At 39.0% G+C, this 17,380-nt stretch overlaps 1 protein-coding gene and 1 pseudogene across 8 annotated transcripts in view; one reads left to right on the top strand and one right to left on the bottom strand.

The window, feature by feature from the left end:
- The window catches only part of Bnc2 (basonuclin 2), a 403,916-nt gene that overhangs the window by 309,758 nt on the left and 76,778 nt on the right, over positions 1 to 17,380 (bottom strand). The window lies entirely within an intron of this gene.
- LOC118238310 lies at positions 8,602 to 9,135 on the top strand (annotated as a pseudogene).

Genomic DNA, 17,380 nt, shown 5'->3' with positions numbered 1-17,380 from the left:
GGCAAGATTTGAAATACTGAATATGACATTAAGATGGGAAGGAAGAGTTCCACTGAGTTCAGAACTCAGAAGGGCAGAAAGAAGAGAGAAGGAAACACAAGTGGTACAGTGACAAGAAACAATCAATTGGGAGGAGAATTTTTCCCCACACACTGGATGTGGAGAGCAATGGAACAGTGTGTGTGTGCACTCTGTATCTCAGCAATACAGAAGGGAGCAAGGAGACTTGCTTTAATCGTTACCAGCAGGACCCTGGAAAACCTAACACCAATTAAGGCTACATCTAAAACCTGAAGTCAAAATTAATGGGGCCTTCATGCATTGTAGACATGCATTACAAAATTAAATCACTGTGCTGTTTGTTCTGACATGCCTACAAGTCTGCAAGCTTCACAAGGATAAGACTGTCTGTCTGTGTCACTGACTTAATGGAGGTTCTAGCATAGATCTGGGATAAACCACGTGCCCAAGAAGTAACATATTTTCAGAGACAGTATCTTTTTAAAAAAACAATTTTAGATTTATTTTACTTTATGTGTATGAATGTTTTGTCTCCTATATGTATGTGCAGGAAATATATGCCTAGTACCCAAGGAGGTCAGAAAAGAGAATCAGATCTCCTGGAACTGGAATTACAGAAGGCTGTGAGCCACCATGTGGGTGTTATGAACCAAACCCTGATCTGTAAGCAAAGCCAGTGCTCTTAACTGCTGAGCCATTTCTCCAGCCCCAGAGATTTTATCTTAATTACACTTCACACCACGTTAGAGAAGAATTATTCTCCCCTTTATACTGGTATGGATGACTCCACCCCTCAGGAAAGCATTAACAGTCAAGGGCCCCACAAGTGGTGAGGTGAGGGACTAGACCCCCAAATCTGAGACGGAATTACTGGAAAGGCCTGAAAGTCATGGGAAAAGGATGGGCACTGAGCAAGGCAGTACAATTTAGGAGGTATAATGTAAAGGGAACATAGACTTGGGAACAAGTGCTTGCAAGAATATGAAAATCAGTGCCCTTACCTCTTACACAATTTCCTCAATAAAAAATAGAAAAGGGGTGGGGCAGTCATAGCACACTCCTTTAATCCCAGCACTGAGAAAGCAGAGGCAGACCAATCTGAGTTTGAAGCCAGCCTGGACCACATCGTAAGTTCCAGGACAGCTAGAGCTTCACAGGGAAACTCTGTCTCAAAAAAAGGGCGGGGGAGATGGGGGAAGGAGAGAAAAGATACCTGACTCACCAGCTTAAGGTGTAATAGGTCAAATGATGAGACAAGAACGTGTAACACACAAAAATGCACTTGATAATAAAATCTGTGCCACTCATGAAATTAAAGATGGAGTTTTATCATGATTACAATCCATCTATAATCACAAGAAATGGCCCCCACAATCTTCACACTGTGAGCAAGTGCTCTGAAATAAGCAAGGTCCTATAGAAAGCAGGAAACCTACAAAGACTCCATGAGGAGGGTCCATAAGGTAATATCTACAGTGCAAGTGCTCACTCAATGACTTACTCTATCCAAAATGAGCAGCAGGCCCCAGCAGGCTCTGCTAGAAACCAAAAGACCACTTTGGTTTTTTCTGACACATCAAAACCAGAGGCACCAAATCATCTCCTGGCTCACTGAGAACCTGGATGATGTGATCCAGACATTAAATGTGGGAGACTTCTCACCTCAGGATACTGGGATGTGGAGAGCGGATACCTACACACAGACACCTTATGATCGGGCAACTTCTTCAAGTTTGCCCTGGTGCCCCAGCCAACAGAAAGGTGGTTCTGGAAAACCTCTTCTCAGATTACACTGACCTTAGAAAAAATTAGATGCTTAAAAAATATCAAACTATCAAACTATTTCCAAATTATTGCTATTAAATGGCATCAACAACACTAAGTGAACATGGTCTGTGGTTTAAGATCCCAACTCTAAAGGGAACCTGGGAAAGGAAGGGATCCAAAATAAAATTGTTCCTTATGAATTCCCAGGCAACTTTCTCTAAGGAAGTAGTTTACCTGCATGACCATCCCCTAGTTCACCCTATAAGTTCTTTGCTTTCCAAACCCCATCCCAATTCGCTGCTCAGCAGCTTCATGAAAGGCAACTTAATCTTGAGTGGAATGTACTCTCTGTCCCCAAGGCCAAAAAGTGGCTTTGAGTGTAACAGGTGTGAAAAAAGGTATCAATTTGGTGAGACTGATAGGCTTATGGGCCTCTATACTTGCACAAAGTTTTCAACACAAGCTACTTCAAAAACAATAAATCTTTCATCAGACTGTGTCAGACACTGTGCTCCAAGGTATGAGAGATCAAAACTGAAGCCTTAATGCCTGGCATTCCGGAAGCTCATTAAACACTGCTATTTGGCACCCAAGGTTTAATTTTAAAATGTGTGTTCATTTTGTCCAAGAGATAGCTACAAATACAGTCGGCTTGCCGAGCATACCCTGCATGAATAGTCAGCAAAAAAGCTAAGACGTTTACCATTTTTAAAAGCCCACCAACAGCAATACATGAAGTATAATGACAAGACAAAGGCTTACTCCAAAGGACATTCAACTTGATAAAGGTGGCACTATTCATAGTTACACCTCTACTGTGGACATTTTTCTCATGATAGAATGTATTTAACACTTCCTTCAATACACCCCAGGAATTCATCTCTCGATAACTGACAGGTAAACTCCACCAAGAGTTTTAAGGCACCATTTATTGCCCTCATCACCCAAATGTTCTACTAAGAGGCAAAGTTTTCCACCATGAAAATATTTAGCCAGCACAATTTTTGGATAAAGAAGTATCTTTGCCACAGGAGGTGGAGGCTGGAAAGATGGCAGGGACTAGAAACGGAAAAAGGATCTTTAAATCCCTGTTGTATTATCTACCAGATGTAAGTGAATAATAACTAATATGTCTGCAGCCTCAGCCTTAATCTTAAAACAAATGATAGTATTCAAATATAATATTTCACACATGCAGGCTGATAACGGGTTTCTCCCTTTCTTATATCTTGAAGATTCTGTGAACGACACAATACAAAGCACAATGTATTTAATGAAAGGTTTCCAGGCTGATTTCCCTAAAGGTTCTTCTCTGTCTTTTCTCTGGAACCCACACACAGGGTATACTGCAGGGAATGAGGGCGTATATAAAAATAAACTACGTGCTAGTACCAGAGCTGATACCCTTCTCCTACAGGGGCAAGTGAATTATTAGATCTGTGTCATGAGTGTTTTTTTTTAATATGCCATTGTTCCCACTTGAGCACATTAAATTTTCCATATCCACTTTTAAACCAATATAACCTTTTTTTTCCTTGTTCATAATGCTCATGCTGTACATTAGCAGGAAGAAAATCCAATAGTGGAAGTCATCATATAGTAGTTATATGTAAAGCTTGGTGAATGGACACCTTCTATATCCCCCACCCCCACAGGGATACTATATGGAGTTGGCTCACTAGAGGGGGTAGTATGCCTCTTGGGAAGATGTACTAATATTTTTTTCTTCTATGATGGATCACAAATCCATTTTTAACATTATACATTTTTTAAAATTTATTATAACTCAGGTTCAACATCTTCTAGCCCAACAAATTGAAGGTGCTGGAATCTTTTGGTCTGGAAGATGTGTTTGCCAATTATTTTTGCACTAGTGCACATAAACAGGGAAGACTGGATCTTAGGTATGAGTTATACATTCCTGTACAAAATAATTGTATATTCTATGAAGACTGATTCCTTTTCTGGAGAAATATACAACAACACAAGGGAAATCTTGTACTGGCAGCATAACTGGAGTGGAAGATACAATATTAGAAAAACAGGGCTACTTTCATTACAGTGATGCTGTGTGTCAGAATGTCTCTCCTTAATGAACCTGTTTGCAATAAGACTCCGGGTGCAAAGAGGCTATTTAGAGAGACTATTGTGTCTATAGCAAGTCCTTCAAATATCTTCCCACCATTAGACATGCCGCACTGACCAATTCTGTCCTGATTGCTCTTCTTTTTACTATCAAGGGACATTCTTGCCCAGACAGACGGATGGATCAGACACTGCAGTTCATAAAATGTTTACACTGTAACACACACACAGAAACACACACACACACACACACACACACACACACACACACACACACACACACACAGAGCCCACTATAATACAAGCTATTGAGCTCTGTATCACACAGTGAGTTGAATATGACAGTGTCATATGAAAGCTTATAACTTTACAGTATCAATGAAAGGATTTAGTAACACAGTGCTTGCTGGTATCTCTCAACAAAAAGCCTTGCCTAATACCCTCACTTTTGGAAAATACCCACACCTACTGCTCACAAGGGAACATTTCCCACAAACCAAACCTTTTCTATGTCATACATATTTCTCATTCTATTAAGATTTTACTTCTAATTGCTGACAGGAAAACAGGACTATATATGTCATGCCATGAAAACAGGGTGAGGGGAAGCACATTAACAGTAAAAGAACAGCAGAAAAGCCTTCCTAAAAATATTTTAAATTCCAGTTCACAGTGACAGCCTCTGAGAACAAGGGGTTTGTCAGAACTGAGGTATCTTAGGCTAAATCAGCAGCTTTCTACCAAGTCTAACTAGAAGAGACACAAGTACTTGGAGGACATTTCCTGCTCATCTCACTCTGTATCTTCCTATCAGCCGCTTTCTTGCTTCAGTCTCACCTTTCACACAGTTACAACTGATTATCTGCAAAAGCCTCTTCCTTCTGTGCTTTCTTAAAGTACATATTTTCTATTCAAAAACAAATAATGTGTGTGGCAGGCAGCGGCAGTCTTTATATTCCAGTCTCCCAGCTATTGAATGGAAGTTCAAACTCAAAGGTCCAAATTGCTACTTCTCTAGTAAGTCTACTAGCTACAAGTTCTGGTAAGGAACTGCACACTGAATGAACCTGAATCCAATGAACCAAAGGTATCTAATAAGAGATTCAATTTATTGTTTTAAAATTTCTCTCTTACCTTCTTTTCTTTTCTGGGCTCAAACATATCCCACAAGCAAACTTGACATACAGACAGTTAACTGTTTTGTAGCTCTAATTTCCATTGGTATATGGACTAGCTTTGATTTCACCATGTATTTTCTCATCCACCTTTTAAATCCCCATCATGATAAAACTTTAAAATAATGCTATTAAAACTGCTCCAAGGAAGCTGGGGAGTCTGCTCAACAGTTAAGAGCAATGGCTGTTCTTCCAGAGAAACTGGGCACAATTCCTAGCACCTATACAGCAGCTCACAACTATCTGTATCTCTCTCTAGTTCTAAGGTATCTGACAACATCCTCTCCTGGCCTCTACAGGTACCAGGCATGCACATGGTATAGAGATTTGCATGAAGGCCATCCAAAACCCATGCACATAAAAATAAATGACTAAAATTAAAAAACAATTTGAATGTTTATTAAAATACAGAAGGCATTTAAATGAGGATAACTGCATAAACTGCTTAAACATACTGAGTACCTGCCTGAAGCATTAGAAAAAAACCCTAAGACCATGTGGCAATCACTCTTTCTTGCAGAAACAAACAAAAAACAAACAAGCCCCAAGAGTGTAAGAAATGAAAAGGCACCTGTCTTTGGTCAAACAACTCTAGATGTTAAAATAAGATTTGTTCTGGAATCTTCTCTATGCCACTGGCCCCTCCTATATTTTGCCAATAAAAGTTTTCTTTTACTTAATTTAATTTTTATTTTATTATTCTATGTGTTTGGATGTTTTGTCTGCATGTATGTCAGTGTACCACGTGTGTTCAGTGTTTTCAGAAGCCAGAAGAGAGCACTGGATGCCCTAAAACTGGAGGGTTGTGAAATGGTGTATAGGTGCTAGGAATTGATCACAGGTCCTCTGAAAGAGCAGTCAGTGCTCTTAACCACTGAGCCATTGTTCCAGCCGTCACTTTTTAGATTTTTAAGTAAGTGCCAGATCTACTAAAATATGACCAGCCATTTATTTTGTATACTCCCATAAGGAGAAAATAATACAGATAAAAAGATTGTAAACATTCTAAAGATAATCTCTGCATTCCTTTAAAGCAGTTTATTCTCAAAGTATGGTCTCACTGGTCTGGGTGTGACACAGTGGTGAAGTACTTGTTTGCCATGTCAAGGCCCTAGTATAGTCTTGAGAGCAGCAGTATAACATTGGGAAGTAAAGTCTCAGGCTTTAGAACAGATCTACAAATCAGAGGATGTAATTAGGGCCCATCAAGTGATAGCAAACACTATGTACCAGGGTTGAGGACACAGCTCAAAGCTAGAACGCTACTTAGCATGTACACAGCTCTGGGTTGAAGCCCTAGAACCCAAAATGAAAATCTATGTGCAGGAGATTCTGATGCATGATCAAACATACACACCATGGCCTTAAACTATACAATATGATTTACTTGCATACATACTATTTAAGATACTTAGTACTCCTTAAAGATTTAATTGATTTGCCATAAGCCCCCAAAAGATACAAAAAGAAAAAAAAACTGTTAGATTGAAAACATCTTTAATAATAATATCCAAACCTAGAGCAATAGATGTTTATCCTTAAAGCTCTTTTAATTCTACTACACAATACAAACCACTCAATTAATTTTTATTTGAATGAAAGAAAGCACCCTCGGAATAACTAATAAAACTGAACACTTAATTCCCAATTTGAGATAATGTTATGAAAAAGTATTAGGAACACCAGGGCCAAGAGGATAAGCCTTAGCCACTTTGAAGATAGGAAGGCTTAAAGTTAACCACTCAGCATGAACAGCCACATGTGGCAAGTGAGGACACTGAGGGTGTCTTTGCCAATGTAAACAGAGGTGAGAGAGTGGAAACACTGAAAACTGAAGCAGAGGATGCTCTGCCTCTGAAGGGTAACATCATAAAGACTCAGAACAACAAATTATGGTTTCTGCAAGCAGGGATCCCAGGGTGTATTGAATCCAGGCAAAGTTATTAGACAAAATTTCCAACTTCATGAAAACAATACTGTGTGACAAAGATGCAGACTTTGGAGGTGGGAGTTAGGCCTGTGAGATGGATAGTTTGGCAGGCACAGGTGCTTGCCCACCAGCCTGGAAATTCAGAATCCATGTGGTTAAAGGAAAGAACTAACTCCCACAAATTGTCCTTTGACCACCACACACACACACCCATGCCATGTGTGTACCACCCCTTTCACACACAAAATAAATGGATAAATGTAAAAAATGTCTACAGGATATGATGGTATATCACCATAAAATATAAATCACTTTTTTCATTTTTAAAAGCTATTAGTATCAAGCTGACCTAAACTATTACATTCAAATCAATAACCCAAATTAAAAATGGAAAAGTCATCATTTACTAAGCATATATTATATCCAAAATTTTCACATGGCATCTTTTTGTGATAACTTGTAAGGTGTGATCGTTAGTTTATGTCAATTTGAGTCATCTGAGAGAAGGGAACTTCAACTGAGAGAATCTTTCTGAAAGATTGAGCTATAGGCAAGCTATAGGACATTTTTTAAAATTAGTGATTGATGTATGAGGGCCCAGACACTCTGGGCTGGTGGCTCTGCATTCTATAAGCAAACAAGTTGGGCAAGTCATATAGCACAAGACAATAAGCAGCAAACCTCCACCCCCTTCTATGGTCTCTGAATCAGCTCCTGCTACCAGGTTCAAACCTGGTTTGGCTTTCTGCCTTGGCTTCCTTCTATGGACTGTAATTCTGGATATGTAAGCCAAATGAAACCCTTTCCTCCCCAAGTTACTTTTGGATATGGTGTTTCCCCACAGCAATATAAACTCTTAAGATACAGGAATCATCTTTATTTTTTCAGATAAGACACTCAAAGGGAACAATAAGACTTCTGATGCAATGGGTTGGAGTGGGGAAGGAGTCTGGAGCTCTCTGACTCATGACAGGGTCACCAGACTTCCAGTTTGGGGCTTCTTCTACCACCCCACTTCCACAAGGGACATTTACCCATAGTTCTGGAAGTAGTGTTAAGCTAAAATTGGGGAGCTCAAGGGACTCTACAAAGGACTCAGTGTCCCTTACTAAATGCAAAATAAATACACAAAAGAAGAAAGAAAGGACAAGACCTCAGGGCCCTATGTTACAGCTGTGGTTCTTACCAAGCAGAACCAACTCTGCTGTTGTTCTGCTTTTGTTTTATGGCTATCTGATCGAAGGACTGCCTCTATCATGGAGCTACACGCAGTCTAAGACCAGTACTTTAGAGAGAGATATATGAGAATTATATATGAATGGATAAATAAATGCTACACCCCAGAAACAAAAATTGGCTAATTCTTAGAAGAATTTATTCAGAAGCAAACCAAGTGTGTTCTGTGTGATGAACAAAATTAGAATACACTCATTCCAAAGCACTCAGGACAAAACAGGTCTTGTGTTACTCCTGTCTTCAGAGTTTAAAAACAAAACAAAATAAAAACAAACAAAACAAAACCCTGAAAGTATGACTAAACAAAACAAAAAACAAAACAAAACAAAACCAAGTATGACTATAGAAATGTAAATGTGAGTGGATTTTTCACTCACCATTGCAGACATGGTGGGGTCTCTTGGAAGGATATTCACTGGGCAACCCCCTGGTCCCCCACCGTCACCTTGCTTCTGCAAGCAGTGCCCGGGGCTCTGAGACTCTCTAAAAGCACAGCACTTTAGATGAGTTGGAGTCCTCTTTTGAGGCTTGCTTTGCCTTCCTTGTGAGTTTGGGTTATGTCAATGGAACTGATTAGGAGGAAATTCAAACTGGTGTTGATCAGTGTATCCAGAAGTTTTTGGACATTGCAAGACAGACAGAATGGTTTTTTTTGTTGTTGTTGTTTTTGTTTTTACAAAAAAGGTTACAGTTGTTGTCCAGAAACGAGATCAAGTTATCAAAGAGGATGTCTCAGAACTAAGGAGTGTACTGCCGCAGAAAGATGTGGTCCAGAAGCACTTGACAAAGCTGAGGCACTGGCAGCAGATGCTGGAGGACATCAATGTGCAGCACAAGAAGCCAGCTGAAATCCCTCAGGACTCCTTGGCCTACCTAGAGCAGGCATCTGCAAATATTCCTGCACCTCTAAAGCCAACCTAAGAGCACTCTGGCCTGGGATGCAGCCTATAGTCCTGCCAGATACCTTTCCTTAAACACATGGCCTATGGAAGAACTCCACTAATAAAGTGTGAGTGTTAGTTATTTATAAGGTGGGATTTAAATATGAAGCTCGGGCTGACCTTGAACCTATGATTCCCCTGCCTCAGCCTCCTTAGTTCTCTAAATCCCTAGAGTACTTTATAGAACCCTGAAGCTTTGATAAACCAAGTACAGTTTGTTGTGATTTTTTTGCTTTGGGTTTTTTGTTTGTTTTAAACACTTTAGGGAAGTTTGTACTGTGAGGGTGATCACACACATTCTTACTTGGCCTTTGCCATTTGTTTTGACATTTTGTCATTTTTGTGCCTTCATCTCTTTGTGGTTTTTTTAGTTGTGAATTTGGTAAAGCCTGAAGGAAAGTATTTTTAATAGTTTGAGAAGTCAGAGGACACAGAGTTTGTTGTCAGCCTTAATCATCCATGGTAGTATAGGCAAATCTGTGAATGTGCTGTTTCAAAACAAGGGATCTGACCCAACAATGCCATGCTTCCAGAGTGGCACAGGGTGAGCATATTTGCAACTGGCTCAAAAGAGGCTAAAATATGTTGTCAATGTAGTGTTAAAGGAGGATGCTTCCCTTAATATTGGATTTTTATCTGGGGTAAGCTCCATTTTCTGGGTCCTTCTTCACTGTCTTGAAGGCACACACATCAGGAGCATGTGCTGAGAGCACTCAGGCTGTGCAGTGATGCTCAGTGTAAGGAATGGAGTCCCAGGAAGGCCCAGCTGAGGTCTGAGGGCCAAAGGTTGCCTTGGATTCTCTCTGAGTTTCATATGCTTGTTATGTATTTTATTTTAGAGCAGAGTACCTCTCTTAATGCATAACAAAATACCCCATACCTCTTGAACAGACAGTCCTTTTCCAGCTTAGTTTTGGTCTGGTCCATTTTGGTTTCTTGACCTCTGCTTCGTGCCTCACCTGGGCACAGCCATCTGGTCTGTGAAACTCCTGAATGCACCTTCACTGAATCCCAGGGCCTAGCTTTTTTTTCTTTTTCTGTCTTTCTTTTTTGATCAACTTTCTTAGGTTCTCCATTATGCATTATGAATTGTGGCTGTCTCTGTTACTTGCTCTGTAGTATGCCTGTGAGATTTACGCATTTCCTTGATTATACGTTATTTTACTATTTTCATGTATGTGCTTGGTTGTATGATATTTAGCACATGGATCAATGAGAACCAGCCTGAGGCCATCAAGTCCCCTTAATTAGAATTTATAAGTTAAATAGTGTTGAAAAATGTAGGCTGGGCATGGTGGCATGTTTGTAATCTAGCATTTGGGAGGTAGGGGAAGGAGGATCAGAGTTGAATGCCATCTTCAGCACTACATAGCAAGTTTTAGGCTATTGTAGGCTACATGAGATCCTATCTCACAAACCCCTGCTGAAACCAAACCAAACCAAACCAAAAAAAATACCCACTTTATGAAGCACTGACTGTCAGCTTTACATTTTGTGGATTTCTTGCCTAAAACCTAAACAAACTGATTACATTTTGGTTTGTTTTTCAATAATAAAGGTGATGGTAAAAATAAAACAAAAACAAAAAAAGAAATTTAAATGTACTCAATGGTAGGGTACTAAATATGCTAACATCTTCATCAAACAACTTGCTAAGGAACAGAAGTAAGAACAATTAAGGGAGATAATTAAAATAGAATTATAGCATATTTCTTGAATTTGGTTGGTCTTCAAACATTAAATTCAGATGTTGCTTTTATTCATAAGCTCTGAAAAAGCAAACAAAACATTCTACATACTGTTCACCATAAATCTTAACTTACCATTCAAATTTAATCTAAACACAAACATAACCCTAAAGCCTCCAGGCCCACAAATACTCAGACAACCAAAATCTGAGTTCCAGGACAGCATTTTTAACTTTATAGTACAATATTTATACTGAGGAGATAAATTATGTAAATCATAATGGTTTATGCTTGTATCAAATCTAAGTCTGCACTTTTGCATTCTACAAGATTCAGGAGTCTACAAATTTACCCAAAGCTCAGGTGGTCTAGTGAAACAATTTTATATTTAAAATAGTTTAACATTGATTAAGATTTAACATCTATTTGGGAAACCTTTCAAACAATATAACTCACATTATTTACTTAGCACTTGATCACAGTGTCTATATAACAACCTCAAATTTATAATTAACTCAAAAATTAAGCCTCTATTTAAACCACTACACCATTCACTTTCTTTCCATACTGCCTTAAAATATTAAATTCACACATCAAATTCATCTTTAAATGAGTTCAGTCTTAACTAATCTTAGTTGACAACCAAAGTAGCCAAAAGAATGTGGGTAAACTTTAAAAACATAAATTTTAACATCCTTTTAAATTTGTGAAGTTTGTTGTCATTTGTGTTTTAAGGCAGAGCTTCATATAGCCCAGGGTGGCCCTGAACTCACCGTGTAGCTGCAAGTTAAGGATAAACTTGAATTTTGGCTCCTCTTGCCACTACCTCCCAGTATGCAGACTGCAGGTATATGTTACCACAAAAGGTTTATGCATGGTTGGAGAAAAAAAAAAAAAACCCAGGGCATCATGCATGCTTACAAATAACACATTCTAGTCTCACTACAGAGCTAAATTCTTGCCCAATGAAAGCTTTTAAAGTAATTACATAAAAATACTTTAACATTTCAAAAATAATTTAAACTCACAAAATGATTACTGGGTATATACAATTAACAGAATAGCAAAATTAATGACTTTGGGGCAAATTAATTCTAAATCCCTACTCAAGTAGAGGGGAAGCACCACATGAACAACAGCAATTTTCTTCCCAGTCCAAATGGCTGTAGCTGTATTTTTCCTTGTCCTGGGGATTAAGAGAGAATAGTACTAGGCCTGGTGGTTTTCAGAAACAATTAGGGCCAGTGTGTTGGGTAACATCCTAAGGTCTGCATTTTATGCTTTTGTTTTTCTTTTGTTGTTGTCATTATTGTTGTTGCTGTTTTGTTTTGGTTTTCACTAACTAGGTGGATACCTACCACTGCTAAAATAAATAAGATGAAGTACTTCAGGGATTTTGGTTTGGTTTGGTTTTTCAAGACAGGGTCTCACTATGTATGTAGCTTCAGCTGTCCTGAATAGAACTCACTTTACACACCAAGCTATCCACAAACTCAGAGATCCACCTGCCTCTGCCTTTCAAATACTGGGATTGAAACATACACCACCACATCTGACTAAAGTTCTTCCAGGACTTCAAATTCTAGTTCATAGCACTACATAAATATACAAAGAACATGCTCTTTAAAAAATGATAAATGCCTTAAGGAGGAGACTATAGATTAAGAGACATATCTAGGAAACCACATAGCTGGGATACAACATGTAAAGAGTATCAGAAAAGTGAATGTAGGTAGGTAAGCTGGCCTGCACTCAAAGGAGGCTTTGGCTACATAGCTAAGGAATCTGGGGAATGAACAATGATAATATCAGAAATTCTTCTTTAAAGTCTTCAGTGCCAATAAGTGGAATGTCTTGAAGAGCAACTGAAGGTGACCTGACCAGCTACCACTGCAGCAAGCCTAGAGAAAGGCAATGAAGAGTGAGGGAAGTTCACCACAGGCCTTCCACCTATAGCAATCATAAGAAAGGTTAAAAAATTATTTTAAAGGGGGAGGAGTTGCAAAGGACAGTGTACATTAAAACAATGTATTTACAAGTTTTGCTGAATGGTGAGAAAGGGAGAACTGTTTAAGCATGTGATATCAGTACAAAACAATGGTCATTTCCACAGGCTGAACACTTTTTTGAAAAGGGGCATTTTTCACTTCACAGAAAGGCCTAGAACCTTAAACTTACTGTGCTGAACCCAAATTATTATTTTTTATATGGTTTTTCGAGACAGGGTTTCTCTGTGTAGCTTTGTAGCCTATCCTGGCACTCGCTCTGGAGACCAGGCTGGCCTTGAACTCATAGAGATCTGCCTGCCTCTGCCTCCCCCGAGTGCTGGGATTAAAAGTGTGCACCACCAATGTCCGGCTGAACCCAAATTCTTAATACATAAGGTTAAACTTGTATCCATACTTAAGCTGTCTCACTACAGGGCAAGACTGCCTTTAAGTGCCCCTCTAGCAAAGGACTTTGCCAGGGCCTCCATACCCTATTTGACAAGAGAAACAGCTATTGTTCTTCATAAAGGTCCAAAATACTATAGAAGCTAATACAACAAATGAGAGGATTTGGGTCATAGACAGCAAAGTGGGTAACTAAGATGGTACAGGTCTGACTTGTTTATTTCTTGAACAAGCTATTCAAGAATGTATTCAAGGAGTCTGGGCGTTGCTTTGCCCCCAACTTCCCCAATCTCCCCCTCTTCCCTTCTTCCTGAGCCTGCTCCTTGACAAGAGTAGACCTGCCCAAACAGGAAGGAGGCCCACCATGAGTCTGGCCACACCTCACCCTTGTCTCCCCTCCACTCTCTGCCCCATGCCTGATGCTTTAGGTGAGTCTGGGTGCTGTTCTGACCCCAACTTCCCACACCAGACCATCCTTGCTTCCTCCTGAGCCTGCTCCTTGACAAGAGTAGACCTGCCCAAACAGGAAGGAGGCCCACCATGAGTCTGGCCACACCTCACCCTTGTCTCCCCTCCACTCTCTGCCCCATGCCTGATGCTTTAGGTGAGTCTGGGTGCTGTTCTGACCCCAACTTCCCACACCAGACCATCCTTGCTTCTTCCTGAGCCTGCCCCTAGAGTAGAGTGGATCCACCTACACCCGAAGGCCCACACTGAGTCTGGACATACCTTACTCTTGGTCCCCCCCCCCCCCCGTCATCTGCTCTTTGCTTGAAGAGACTAAAAGAGAGGGAGAGACCCCACCAGCACCCACTGAAAGAAGGGATGGGAAGATGACAGAGTAAGAACACACTCAAAAACAGAAAGACAAATATGACACCACCAGAATCTAGGGACTCCACAGTTACATGAAATGGAGGAAAAGACAAACCAAAAAATTCAAGGAATAAACTAATCTCTTAAGGAATCTAAAGAAAGCTGAGAAAAAAAACAACCAAACAAGTGAAGGAAACAATTCAAACAGTTCACAGTTTGAAAGTAGAATTAGAAACAAGGAAAACACAGAATGAGGGGATGCTAGAAATAGAAAAGCTGGGTAAATGATCAGTAATCACTGATGTAAGTATAACCAATAGGATATAAGAGATGGAAAAGAGAATCTCAGGTGTTGAAGACTCACTAGAGAATATACAGTCATCAACCAAAGACAATCTTAAATCCAACAAATCCCTAACACGAAATATCCAGGAAATATGGGACACCGTGAAAAGACCAAACCTAAGAATAATAGGTATAGAAGAAGGTGAAGAAACTCAGTTGAAAGGTGCAGAAAACATATTCAACAAAATCATAGAAGAAAACTTCCCTAACCTAAAGAAGGATACACCTATGAAAGTATAAGAAACTTACAGAACACCAAATAGATTGGACCACAAAAAGAAGTCCCCTTGCCACATAATAATCAAAACACCAAACTTACAAAATAAAGAAAAAAATATTAAGAGCAGCAAAAGAAAAGTCCAAGTAACATATAAAGGCAGATCTATCAGAACTACACCCAATTTCTCAATGGAAACTCTGAAAGCCAGAAGGTCCTGGATAGATGTTCTACAAACATTAAGGGAGCATGGATGCCAGCCCAGACTACTGTATCCACCAAATCTTTCAATCACTATAGTTGGAGAAAACAAGATATTCTTTAAGAAAACCAGATTTAAGCAATACATATCCACAAATCCAGTCCTACAGAAATTACTGGAAGGAAAACTCCAACCCAATGAAGATAACTACAATGAAAAAACCACAGGCAATAGATAATCCCACTTTACCAAGCACCAAAAGATAAAGGGGGTGGGAAATCCACACATAATAAAACCACCACCAACAAATCCAAAACAAACAAGAATCAACAATCAATGGTCAGTAATATCCCTCAATGTCAATGGTCTTAACTTGCCTATAAAAAGATACAGGCTAACAGAATGGATAAGAAGACAGAATCATCCTTCTGCTGCATACAAGAAACATATCTCAATGTCAAAGATAGACATTCCCTTAGAGTAAAGGGATGGGAAAAGACTTTCCAATCAAATGGGCCCAGGAAACAAGCTGGCATAGCAATTATAATATATAACAAAGTAGGCTTCAAACTAAAATCAATCAAAAGAGATGAAGAAGAGCATTTCATACTCATCACAGGAAAAGTCCTTCAAGATGAAGTCTCAATTCTGAACATCTATGCCCCAAATACAAAGACACCCACATTCATAAAAGAAACATTACTAAAGCTCAAATCACACATAAAACCTCACACACTTATTGTAGGAGACTTCAACACCCTGCTCTCACTACTAGACAGGACCACCAGACAGAAACTTAACAAAGAAAAGAACTAACAGAAGTTATGACCCAATTGGGTTTAACGTATATCTATAGAACATTTCATCCAAACACAAAAGAATACGCCTTTTTCTCAGTGCCACATGGAACCTTCTGTAAAATTGACCACATACTCGTCAACATAGAAAACCAACACAGATACAAAAATATTGGAATAACCCCCTTATCTTATCAGACCACCATGCTTTAAAGTTAGAATTCAACAATAACACAAACTGCAGAAACCCTACAAGCTCATGGAAATTGAATAATGTGCAATTGCACTATTCCTGGATCAAGGAAGAAATAATAAAAGAAATTAAAGACTTCCTAGAATTTAGTGAGAATGAAGACACACCATACCCAAACTTATGGGACTCTTTGAAAGCAGTGCTAAAAGGAAAGTTCATAGCACTAAGTGCCCATATGAAGAAACTGGAGAATAGTCACACTAGAGAATTAACAGCACAACTTAAAGCTCTAGAACAAAAGAAAGCAAACTCATCCCAGAGGAGTAGACACCATGAAATAATCAAACTGAGGGCTGAAGTAAATAAAGTAGAAACTAGGAAACATTACAAAGACTCAATGAGACAAAGAGGTGGTTCTCTGAGAAAGTCAAGATAGACAAAACTTTATCCAAACTAACCAAAAGGCAGAGAGAGAGATAGCATGCTAACTAACAAAATCAGAAATGAAAAGGGGGACATAACAACAGACACTAAGGAAGTTCAGAGAATCATCAGGTCATACTTTGAAAAACTGTACTCAACAAAATTCGAAAATCTAAAGGAAATGGACAATTTTCTGGATAAGAATCACTTACCAAAATTAAATAAAGAACAAATAGGCAATATAAACAGACCTATAACTCCTAATGAAATAGAGGCAGTCATCAAAAGTCTACCAATAAAAAAAGCCCAGGGCGAGATAGTTTCAGTGTAGAATTCTACGGGAAATTCAAAGAAGAGCTAATATCAGTATTACTCAAAATATTCCCCACAACAGCAGCAGAAAGGACATTGCCAAACTCTTTTTATGAGGCTACTATTACCTTGGTACGCAAGCCACACAAAGACACAACTAAAAAAGAGAATTACAGACCAATATACCTCATGAACATGGATGCAAAAAATACTCAACAAAATACCGGTAAATCAAATAAAAAAACACATCAGAGAAATCATCCACCATGATCAAGTTGGATTCAGCCTAGTAATGCAGGAATGGCTCAACATATAAAAATCCATCAATGTAATCTACCATATAAACAAACTGAAAAAGAAAAACCACATGATCATCTCACTAGATGCTGAAAAAGCCTTTGACAAAATCCAACATCCCTTCATGATAAGGCCTTGGAGAGACCAGGAATAATAGAACATACCTAAACATGATAAAATCAATATACAGCAAACCAACAGCCAACATCAAACTAAATGGAGAGAAATTCAACTTGATTCTTGTAAAATCAGGAACAAGACAAGGCTGCCCATTCTCTCCATAACTCTTCAATATTGTTCTTGAAGTTCTAGCTAAAGCAATAAGACAACAAAAGGACATCAAGGGGATACAAATTGGAAAGAAAGAAATCCAACTTTCACAATTTTCAGACGATATGATAGTTTACATAAGTGACCAGAAAAACTCTATTAGGGAACTCCTACAGCTGATAAACACCTTCAGCAAAGTGGCAGGATACAAGATTAATTCAAAGAAAATCAGTAGCCCTAATATAAACAGATGATAAATGCGCTGAGAAGAA

This window comes from Cricetulus griseus, chromosome 2 (assembly GCF_003668045.3).
Source record: "Cricetulus griseus strain 17A/GY chromosome 2, alternate assembly CriGri-PICRH-1.0, whole genome shotgun sequence".
Lineage (NCBI taxonomy): Eukaryota > Metazoa > Chordata > Mammalia > Rodentia > Cricetidae > Cricetulus > Cricetulus griseus.
Note: the sequence above shows the minus strand (reverse complement) of the source record. Positions and strands in the feature narration are given on the sequence as shown.